The sequence below is a fragment of the Sciurus vulgaris genome, assembly GCF_902686455.1.
Source record: "Sciurus vulgaris genome assembly, chromosome: 10".
In the NCBI taxonomy this organism is placed as follows: domain Eukaryota; kingdom Metazoa; phylum Chordata; class Mammalia; order Rodentia; family Sciuridae; genus Sciurus; species Sciurus vulgaris.
The window spans coordinates 79,157,505-79,167,045 of record NC_136470.1 but is presented as its reverse complement, the minus strand read 5'-3'; the positions used below and the strand labels follow the sequence as shown (position 1 = coordinate 79,167,045).

The window sequence follows — 9,541 nt, the reverse complement described above, 5'->3', positions numbered from 1 at the left end:
TATGCACCAGGTACTATGAGAAGCAGAGAGGCTTTGATTCTGACTAAGAGCTAGGAAAGGTAACACAAAAAAGATGACCTTTGAATTAAGCTTTGAAAATGAGCCAGACTTGTCAGAGAAAGGGCATCCCAAGCTAACAAACAAGCAGGAGCAAGGGCCTAAAGGATTGTGTCTGGATATTTTAGAAGTGATCAGACAACAGGGTGGCTATGGTGTGGCTAACCATGGTGATGGGCAGGAGATAGTGTTGAAATGAGAGTAGGTGCCAGAGTAGAAAAGGCCTTATGTGCCCAGTAATGGAGAGATGTTCAAAAGTTGGCTAGTTGTTATTTATTTTCCCTTTCCTTCTTACTTACAGAACTCTGTTGGGCCTATTAATTTCTGGAACAAAAGACTGCCTTCTTCAGCTTCCCATGCAGTGAAGAGGTAGCGTGTGAGTAAGCAGAGTGCTGTGTAGAACTTACTTCTAGGAATGCTGCATAAAGGGAGATGACTTGTCAAGGAGGGGCCTCCTTTGCCCTGGTGGCTAGAGTTTCAGAAGACTTTTTGGACTACAAAGACACCTTGAGGTCTTTGTAGATGAAAGTCAGAACTGAAAATGACAGAGTAGAAAGAGAAGCCACCAACTCTGTGTGTCATCTTTTCTTTCATGTGATAAATAAGCAAGCCTTTATGTTGTTTAAATTATTGTTATATTGACTGTTTATAATGCTTAGCCAAAAACTAATTGTAATGCGTACAGAAAGTCAAGGCCTCTCTGATTTAAAGACCATGTCTGATAACTCCAACATCTGGATCTCTTTTGTATCTATTTGTGTCTATTTTTTTTCCTTGCTTGATTTTTAGTCAATTGATCTTGCCTCCTGATTTCCCTGGTAATTTTTAATTGAAACTAGACATTGTATAAAGCCTCATTGTTCAATATAGTTAGCCTTAGGAAGCTTTGTGAATTTAAAATGACGCAAAATTCAAATTCAGTTCCTTAATTCCACTAGCCACACTCCAGGCACTCAATAACTACATACATCTAATGCCTACTGTATCACTCAGTGCTGATTCTAGAGCATTCTCATCATCGCGGAAAATGGACATTGCCGGGATAGAGATTATGGGGGCTCTGGAGGATGTCATCTTCCTCTGGAGAAGAAATTCATTTCTAATCAGTTATTAGGCTAGGGACACTTTGGGATTGAAATCCTGCATCCCACCTTTATCCATTTGACCCCACAAGACTGTCAAATGCTGCACTCCATTTCTCAAATTCTAGACCACTGCTTAAAAAAGGTCAAATGCCTAAAGAATGACTCAATGTCAGACTGGCCTCTGTGTTTCCCTTCTTTCCAGGATCTTGGCCCTTCCCATCTTTGGTTTTGGTAGCTCTCCAATGACTTCACATGGAATTTTTGAAATATATTATGTTTTATTCAATTTTTAAGTTATTGTTGGCAGGAGGGTCTGCCAAACCCCAGGGTCTGATACTAGCTAATCTGCTGGAAACTGAAGCCCCACCTCTGCCTTAGACATATGGCTCTGGGGACAGTGCAGAGGAAGTCTCATAGGAGAGGCAATGAGAACTTGAACCAAAGGCCAGTGAGGGTTGCAGATTTAAGGAAAGTGAAGTTAGCTGGGTCAGTCTTGGATTGCACTGATTGTATTGGATGTATGAAAGGGAGGGATTGGGAGAGGAGGCATTAGAGACTGACCTTCAGGTCAAGGCCCTCAGAGGTATTGATCAATAGGGTGGACGCACCCATGTAGATGATCTAAAGGAATGAGGCCTGGGAAGAATTCTTTCTGGAGGTGGTTGTATCCAGTATGCTATGGATAACGTCCTGTGCCAGTGACATTGGTGATGTCAGTTGTTATGCCTGGCATTTAGTGGCTGGGCAGCAGCACCCTCTCCAGGTTTGGCTTTAGTGTGGTTCTGACTGCTGCCTATCTACTTCAGATGACACTTCCACCATGCATCCTCCCCACCCTGCTCCTTCTCCTCCTCCTTCTCTTTTCCTTTTCTATTTCCACAGTCCATCTTTATTGTTTGCAACTCAGAACTCTGATGAGTAATGAAGTAAACAACAATAATTTCCCATGCATACATTAGAGAGAATGCTCCTCGTGAATTAAGCTTCTTAACATAAATCCAGGACTATTTCTCAAAACTATTTCTCAAAAGTGATGGGAAAATACCAGACGGTGGAGATGGAGAGTGGAACAGAATGACTACTTCAGCAGCGGTAGTAGAGTAAATATCTATGACTTGTCAAAGTCATGAGAATGGCTGGTATTTCTCAGACCTTGTGTAGCTGGAGAAAGAAAGAGAGTTTATGGGTTTTAATTTATTCTATCCCTCTCCCCAATTGAGGTGAGATGTTCTTTCCTTTTTTTAATTTTTTCATTTTTTTCTTAGCCATGACCTGTGACTTAGAGAATTAGAGACGTTCCCTTCCAGAAAGCCGAGCCAATTCCAGAGACTCCAGTGGTGACTTCCTCCTAGCATGCTGCAGAGGCCAGCCCAGCATTCACCTTTCACCTGGGGAGCAGCAGGGTCTCTGCCAGGCCTGACTGAACCTTTTCTATCCTGGTCATGACTCTTCTTCTTTATTTTTTTTAATTAAAAAAATTGTATTTACTTAGAAGCATTCAGAATGTCAACAAAACAATTGAATTTTTTTTTTTTTTTTGCAATTACAGAGTGGTATTCAGTTAACAGAACAACAATTATTTTGTATAAGCTGCATCAGAGACAACTGAAGATGAAAAACTACCGTCCCCATATATAACTAATTTGTGCTGTGCACCAACAAGAACCTGCTTTAAATTTCCATGCCAATTTACAACCCCCATACTGTACCAGGCAAGGTTAGTGGTTATTGAAAATACCACCAGGACAGGGCTATCTAAAGACACATTCGGTAGTGTGTTAACTATACAAAAAACAAACAAACAAACAAAAAAACACCGTATAGTTTAAAAACAAATTTTACACAGCCTTACATTTCAACTTTTTTCTTTAAAAGGAGTGAGTTGTGTACAGGGGGTTAAATGCTTTACAGACAAGAAAAAAAAACTGCACTAGAACCGACTTGTTCATCATCATCTTCTTCATCTTCGTGTTCTTCATCTTCCTCTTTCTCCTCATCCTCTTCCTCTTCCTCATCTTCCTTCTTTTTCTTGCTTTTTTCAGACTTGACAGCTCCCTTTTTGCTGCATCAGGTATTCCTTTAGCTTGGTAGGCAACAATATTCTTTTCCTATTTTTCCTTCAGCTTAGCAGCTTTCTTTTCCGAAGGCCGCTTGTCATCTGCAGCAGTGTGATTCCACATCTCTCCCAGTCTCTTTGCAACATCACCAATGGATAGGACAGGATGTTCTCCTTTGATTTTTGGGAGATACTCAGAACAGAACAAGAAGAAGGCCGACAGAAACCGTTCGGGTACACTGGGATCCTTGAACTTCTTTTTTGTTTCCCCTTTAGGAGGGATATAGGTTTTCATTTCTCTTTCATAACGGGCCTTGTCCGCCTTTGCCATGTCTTCAGATTTCCTTTCTCTTTAGCTGACATGTCTTCCACCTCTCTGAGCATGTCTTAGAAAACTCTGAGAAGGCGACTGCAGCATCTGGGTGCTTCTTCTTGTGCTCCTCCTGGCAAGTTTGCACGAAGAATGCATATGATGACATTGTGCCTCCTGGCTTCTTAGGGTCTCCTTTGCCATGTTTAGTTGTTTTTTCTCAGCGAGGCACAGTCGCCAGTGCCTGTCTGCTCTCACTTGCCCTGGCGCTCTCTCTGTGGCGCTCTCTCTGTGGCGCTCAGTGTACTGCAATGGTCATGACTCTTCTGACCTGACAGCCTTCAGGGTCCACAGGAAGCACAGTGCTGGCTGTCAGGTCAGAAGACCCAAGTCCAGTCCTCAGCTCCTGCTTCTCATTCCCTGAATTGCCTGGGTAGGTGGCTTCTCTTCTCTTCAGGATCCTCATCTGTGAGATGAAGAAGGTAGGACAAAGACCTTAGCATTGTCCTACTCTGATATTCTGAAATCTATGACCTGATCTCACTTTTTGCAGTCTGCAAATAAAGAACCCCCAAGACACAGCTCTAACTAGAACTCAAAGGTTTGAAGATCTTGCCAAACTAAATAACCTCAGATATGAGGAAAGCTTCAGGAAGAGGTGCTGGCCGTGTGGGGAGGGGAAGTGCTGGCCGTTGGGGGAGCAGAGGGGCAGAAGGGCAGGTGCTCATGGCAGGTGTTGAGGTGCAACAAGGAACTGACTTTGGGGAGCCCAGCAAGCCATTTTCCTCATGTGCTGGAATTGCTTATTGCATTTTGTGTAGCCTTTTACAAAGCTGAAGAGAAAAATCTTCAGAGACAAATAATCAAGGGGCCTCATCTTTCAGCTAGAGCAATGGAGAATTACAGGGCTGGCCCAGGGCCTCAGGGAAGGTCTGCCGAGTTCTATCTGGGCTTGTCTTGTCTCCTGGGCTTATTTATGAGTCACTGGAGGATTGGCACATCTGTCTTCAACATCTGCCAGGTGCCTTGTGCAGGGTTCTGTACCAGAAGGTTATAAATGTTCAGTAGGGGACTGGCCATCAGTCAAACAACCTCCAAGGATTCTGCTCAGTGTGCTAGGGGGTGGGAAGGGGTTTGGGTAATTTTCCAAAGCTTTGGAGACTTGGGGAGGCTCATGGTTAACTTATAGGAGTGAATCGCTTGCCTCTGTGAAATGAATGAGCTCTCCCAGGGCACCGAGTGGTTAGAAAAAGAAGTAATTCACTAAATGGTCCCTCCTGTAGCAGAAGCACAAAAGCGCTTCACACAAACATGGGAATTACTTATCGCAAGAACATTTCTGAAGAGAATTATTTTATCAGGGCTGCTCAAATCGTGACCAGGGCAGCACTATGATGCCACAGCCAGCTAGCTCTCAAGAGTCTTAGAGGTGGTACCTCTTAACCTGGCAAGGTTTGTGTTAGTCAAATACTGTATTTTCTCAACATTGGGAAGCTGAGCCCAGAGGAGGGAGGGGACTCCTAGAGTCATTCAGGGGTAGGGCCTGAGCAAAAGGTCCCCTGCCCTTTGCTGACCTCTCAGACTTCTGGGACTGTCCTGCTAGGAGGTTACTGGGTTTGCGATTGCTCCCCCCGCACCCCCCGCCCTGTCACTTGTCTTTGGAAATGCTCTCCTTGTGTTCACAGGCCTAGGCAGGGCACCTGGAGCCTAAGTTCCCTCCCAGTCCCTTCGTGGGTAGGGCAAGCCTGCTCCACTTGTTTCTAGGCAATAGAGAGTTCAACTTTTGTTGAAAAGACTCAGAACTTTCCATCCTATCGGAAAGAGAGTTTGGAAAGAAAGCCAGGAACATATAGGCCTTGGAAAAGTGACAGGTGTGTGCCCAGTGCTGCATGGGACCCTTAGGTCAGGGTGCCTCATGTTAGAGGTGTGTGTAAGTTACAGTAGGACAGCGATTGGCTTACAATGCCCCTCGGAGATGGATATTACAAGGAGTGACAGATGAGGAAACAGACTCAGGTTTAAAAAATCGTCCATGTTCACCATCCACCAAGCTAGGCCTCATGCCAACCTAGAGCCCCTGATGGCAACTGCCCTTGAAGTTCTTCTGACCCAGGTCTTCCTCACCCTCACAGCGTTCCCTAAGGGTTTCTGTCTCAACTTGGAATTGTTTTTCTCAGATCAGCAGTAATTATCGCTCAAACCTTTCAGGCTACAAAGTCACCGCCCTAGGCCAGCTGCTTTCTGACTATTTTAAGACTCCGGCTCATCAGCTGGGCTCACAGGCCTATCAGGGTGTTTTGAGAGCCCCTGTGGTAAGATTCCATCTAGGACTTTCCCCTAACATAGGTCCCCATAAAGTGGGTCCAGCTGCGTCTTTCTCCATGTTACCGTGTTCTCACTGAGGTGCCGAGCTGAGGAGGGCTGGGTCAGTAGGTGTGGGCTGGGTAAGAAATCCACAAAGCTGGGGCACCTCCTGGGGACACAGGCAGTGGCTAGGAGGATGCAGAGTCAGGGTTGCAGGGCCAAGGCCCCGCCTCGAACCTCAGGGGAGGGGACTGAACAGGGAGTCTCCCACCTGCAGCCAGCTACCTGTTCTCATTCTTGCCAGCACCTTGAGTACCTTGCTAGGTGTTGACAGGGAAGGAGAAGCTGGAGGGAGGAGCATGGACACAGCTCCTGGGAACTGTGCTTCTGGGGCTTTTGTCAGCTTAGGCCACTCACCAGCCCTTTGTTTTTGCATCCTTGTCTTATTAGCCCTGCTATGCCCTGAGGAGAAGGTGAGACACTGATGTGAATGTGCTTGGCAGAGGCCTGTATGAAGGGTGAGGGCTGGCCGGGTGGCCCCTGCCATGGGTATCTGCACTTCAAAAAGGGGATTGAGAGGAGAAGTGAACGCCACCTTGCACAGTGGGGCAAGTGTGGGACCAAGGCTAATGCTGTGGAAGTCTGTTGTTTATTCTGCCTAGTTTCTTTTCCTCTTCCTTTAGGGACCTGTCCTGTGCACTCTGTGTGGCTCTGCTGACAGGACCCTGCCTTTTGACCAAGGCCTTCAAGGGGACATGATATGTGCTTCCATGTGGAGAAGGGTGAAATCTCTGGCTTTTTCTCCTGGTCAGGCATTGCCTGGTTCTTTTCACTTCCTATTAGATCAACTGGAAGCCCGCAGTCTGTTTCACAGGAGGGTTGGAATCTCCCCAGTACAGCCTACCAGCTGGCAGGCACTTCTACTTCTCAGGTTCTGTATTTGAAAGCAAATTCTCCAGCAAAAGAATTATCCATGATTCAGACGGCATCTTTATCCCCGTTTGCCTGATCCCTATGTCTTATTCTTAATTGATTCAGAACTGGAGTGGGAAAAATGAGTACTGTTTTTAAAATGGTGACGATGCTTGATTAGAGCTGGGTCACTAGGATTCTCTCTCCTGGGATTTCAAGTCTTGACATAGATAGGGGCCAACTCTGGTCAGATCATGGTTGTCTGGAAGTGGTGCCCTGGAAAGAAAGTTGGTGAACCTACCTTCAGAGGTTCTCACACCTCCCCTGGTTCCATCCTTGCAAGGCCTGGTACTTAGCTCTTGTTTCCGGAAGATTCTATGGCAGCTTAAGCCTTTTGGTGAGATCTTGAAGACTACATGAGATTTGCAGGCAACAATGGAGAGAAAGTGGAGGTGAGGTGGAGTTTCCAAGTAAAGAGTATGAGCAGAGGTGGAGAGAAAAAAAGCCAGGGAGTGTTAGAGAAGACTCAGAATACTTGGCTACAACATCTCACACATAGAGGCGAACAGGAGACCTGGTAGGCGGGGGCCAGCACTTGACAGGTATTGAATGTCATGTGGGAATGTGAAGACTGAACCGCGGGAAACAGAGCGGTGACATGCAGAAAAGTAGATTGAAGGCCAACAGGAGACTGCCACGGGGACCTGAGTCATGGTCCCAGTCCTGCCACCTTTTCAGCAATCTCTCCCTTCCTTGCCTCTGTTCCCACTGAGGTAATCAATATTAATAGCCAGGGGTATTTTCCACACCGTTCCTTTTGTGCATACAAATATAAGCAATTGTAGCACTCATTCTCCTTTTGTAGACAAACTAACACACATTACTCTATGATCTGCCTTTTTTTACTTCATAATTAAGCATTTACCAAGTCACTGCAAACATACCTAACTCAGTTTTGGTTTTCATGGTTGCATTTTAACCTATGTATGGATGTCTTTTAATTTAATCAATTAATTGTCTAGTTGTGGACATTCAGATTGTTTCAAATTTTGCTAATACAAAAGGTAATATAATAAATGTCCTTCAAATGTACTCTTCTGTACTTGCTTTAACTTTTTTTTTTTTAGAATAGAAGCTTAAAAGTAACACTCAGGGATTAAAGAGCAAGTCCATTCAAAATTTTAATAGATATTTCCAGATTACTTTTAAAAACTGTGGTAGCAATTAATTCCCACTGCGATGTGCACTCATTTCATAGCAGAAATTGAAAAGTCTAATGAGATCTAATGTAACAGAATATGTGCATTAACTGAATCTCTTCTCCCTTCAAGCTTGTGAAAGTACAAATTGGTGTGACCCTTTTGGCAGGTACTTTAGTAGTATCTTAAATAGTTGCACATTTGTATATCTTGTTACCTAACAATTTCACCCCCAGGTGTATACATAAGAAAAATGCTTCCATGTTCATACCAGAAAAAAGATACAGTAATGCTCCTGCAGTATTGTTCATATCAGCAAAGATTTGGAGACAACAATGCCCTTTGATAGGATATTGTATATATAAATTGTAGCATCACTACATAATGAAGTAAAAATAAATGAATTATAACTACATGCTTCTTAATATAATACATACATATGCATGTGGCCTATATAACATATACCCTACGTACATGAATAAAATATCAATGAAAAATTAAGACTCAGAAGCATAATGTCAACTATCATGAGAAACAAAGAAGCATAAACAAAAATGTACATAAAATAAAACTTTTTCTAAAAAATACCAAGGTGATAATAGAAAAGTGGTTGCTTTAGCTTGGGGAGGAAGAGAGGTCTAACAGTGGAAAAACAGAGTCAGATATATGTTATTGTCAACGTTCTTTGGAGTATTTCCTTGGTGTTAATTATATCATAAATATATGATAATTAACTAATTGGTCAGTTAATTAATTAATTAAAAAAGGACCAAACATGAGAGTGTATCAGGAACCACAACCTATGTAAGAAAAAAGAAACAGAATAATGAAACAAATGCCAGGGAATAGATGATACTTCAACCCCCGGGGTGCCAGGTTTCTGTCTAATGGCAAATTAGGATTCCCAGCCTCTCGGGTTTAGATCAGGGCACTTTATGAGAGATGTTGATATATTCAGTACAGAATCCCTGCAAGAAACACTGGGTGCTTTGTCATAACAAATGACATGGGTTCTCGGTCATGGCTATTCTCTGTGTATCCATGACGTCAGGCTCTGTCATCCTGAAGGTCTGGGAATGATTGCTTTCTTCCTATTTCATGTGTTTCACCCTTTGGGGGAAAACGTTCTTTAGAATTTTTAATTTTGCCTTGGAGTGATGCACCATTGGTTGGGTGAATCAGCACCAAGCAGCCATATACTGTTGCTTGGGGTTCAGTATGAGGCTGCCCAAGGCTGGGTAATTTACCTAGAGCGAAGCCCTGTTTTTGCGCTGAGAAAGACACACTCACCTCCACATCACTTCTCTGCTCTGCCAGCCAGCTGGCAACACCCCCAGGCCCAGAAAGGGCATGGCTAAAAGGGTGTAGCAGAATGGAATGGGGAAGACTGTCATCAGGAGGAATTATTAGGGACCTCTTCCAATTGGGGCCCTCTTGGCATTAGTACAGGGACATCTGGTCCTTCCCTGAAGGGTTCCTGCACTGAAACAACCAACTTTTCTCCTGAATTGGCTGTGTTGCCAGCCTTCTGTGATAGGAAGCTGCTCCTTGTACCGGGTCCTGATTGGGAAGGTCAGGATGAGAGCATGGATTTTTCACTCGCTTCTATATCCTGCGG

General features: G+C 44.1%; 1 pseudogene across 1 annotated transcript; it reads right to left on the bottom strand.

Moving 5' to 3' along the window:
• Window positions 1-3,047: 3,047 nt before the first annotated feature.
• LOC306637648 (high mobility group protein B1-like) lies at window positions 3,048-3,704 on the bottom strand (annotated as a pseudogene). The gene has a single exon. The product of its transcript is annotated as a high mobility group protein B1-like (transcript).
• Between the last annotated feature and the right edge of the window lie 5,837 nt (window positions 3,705-9,541).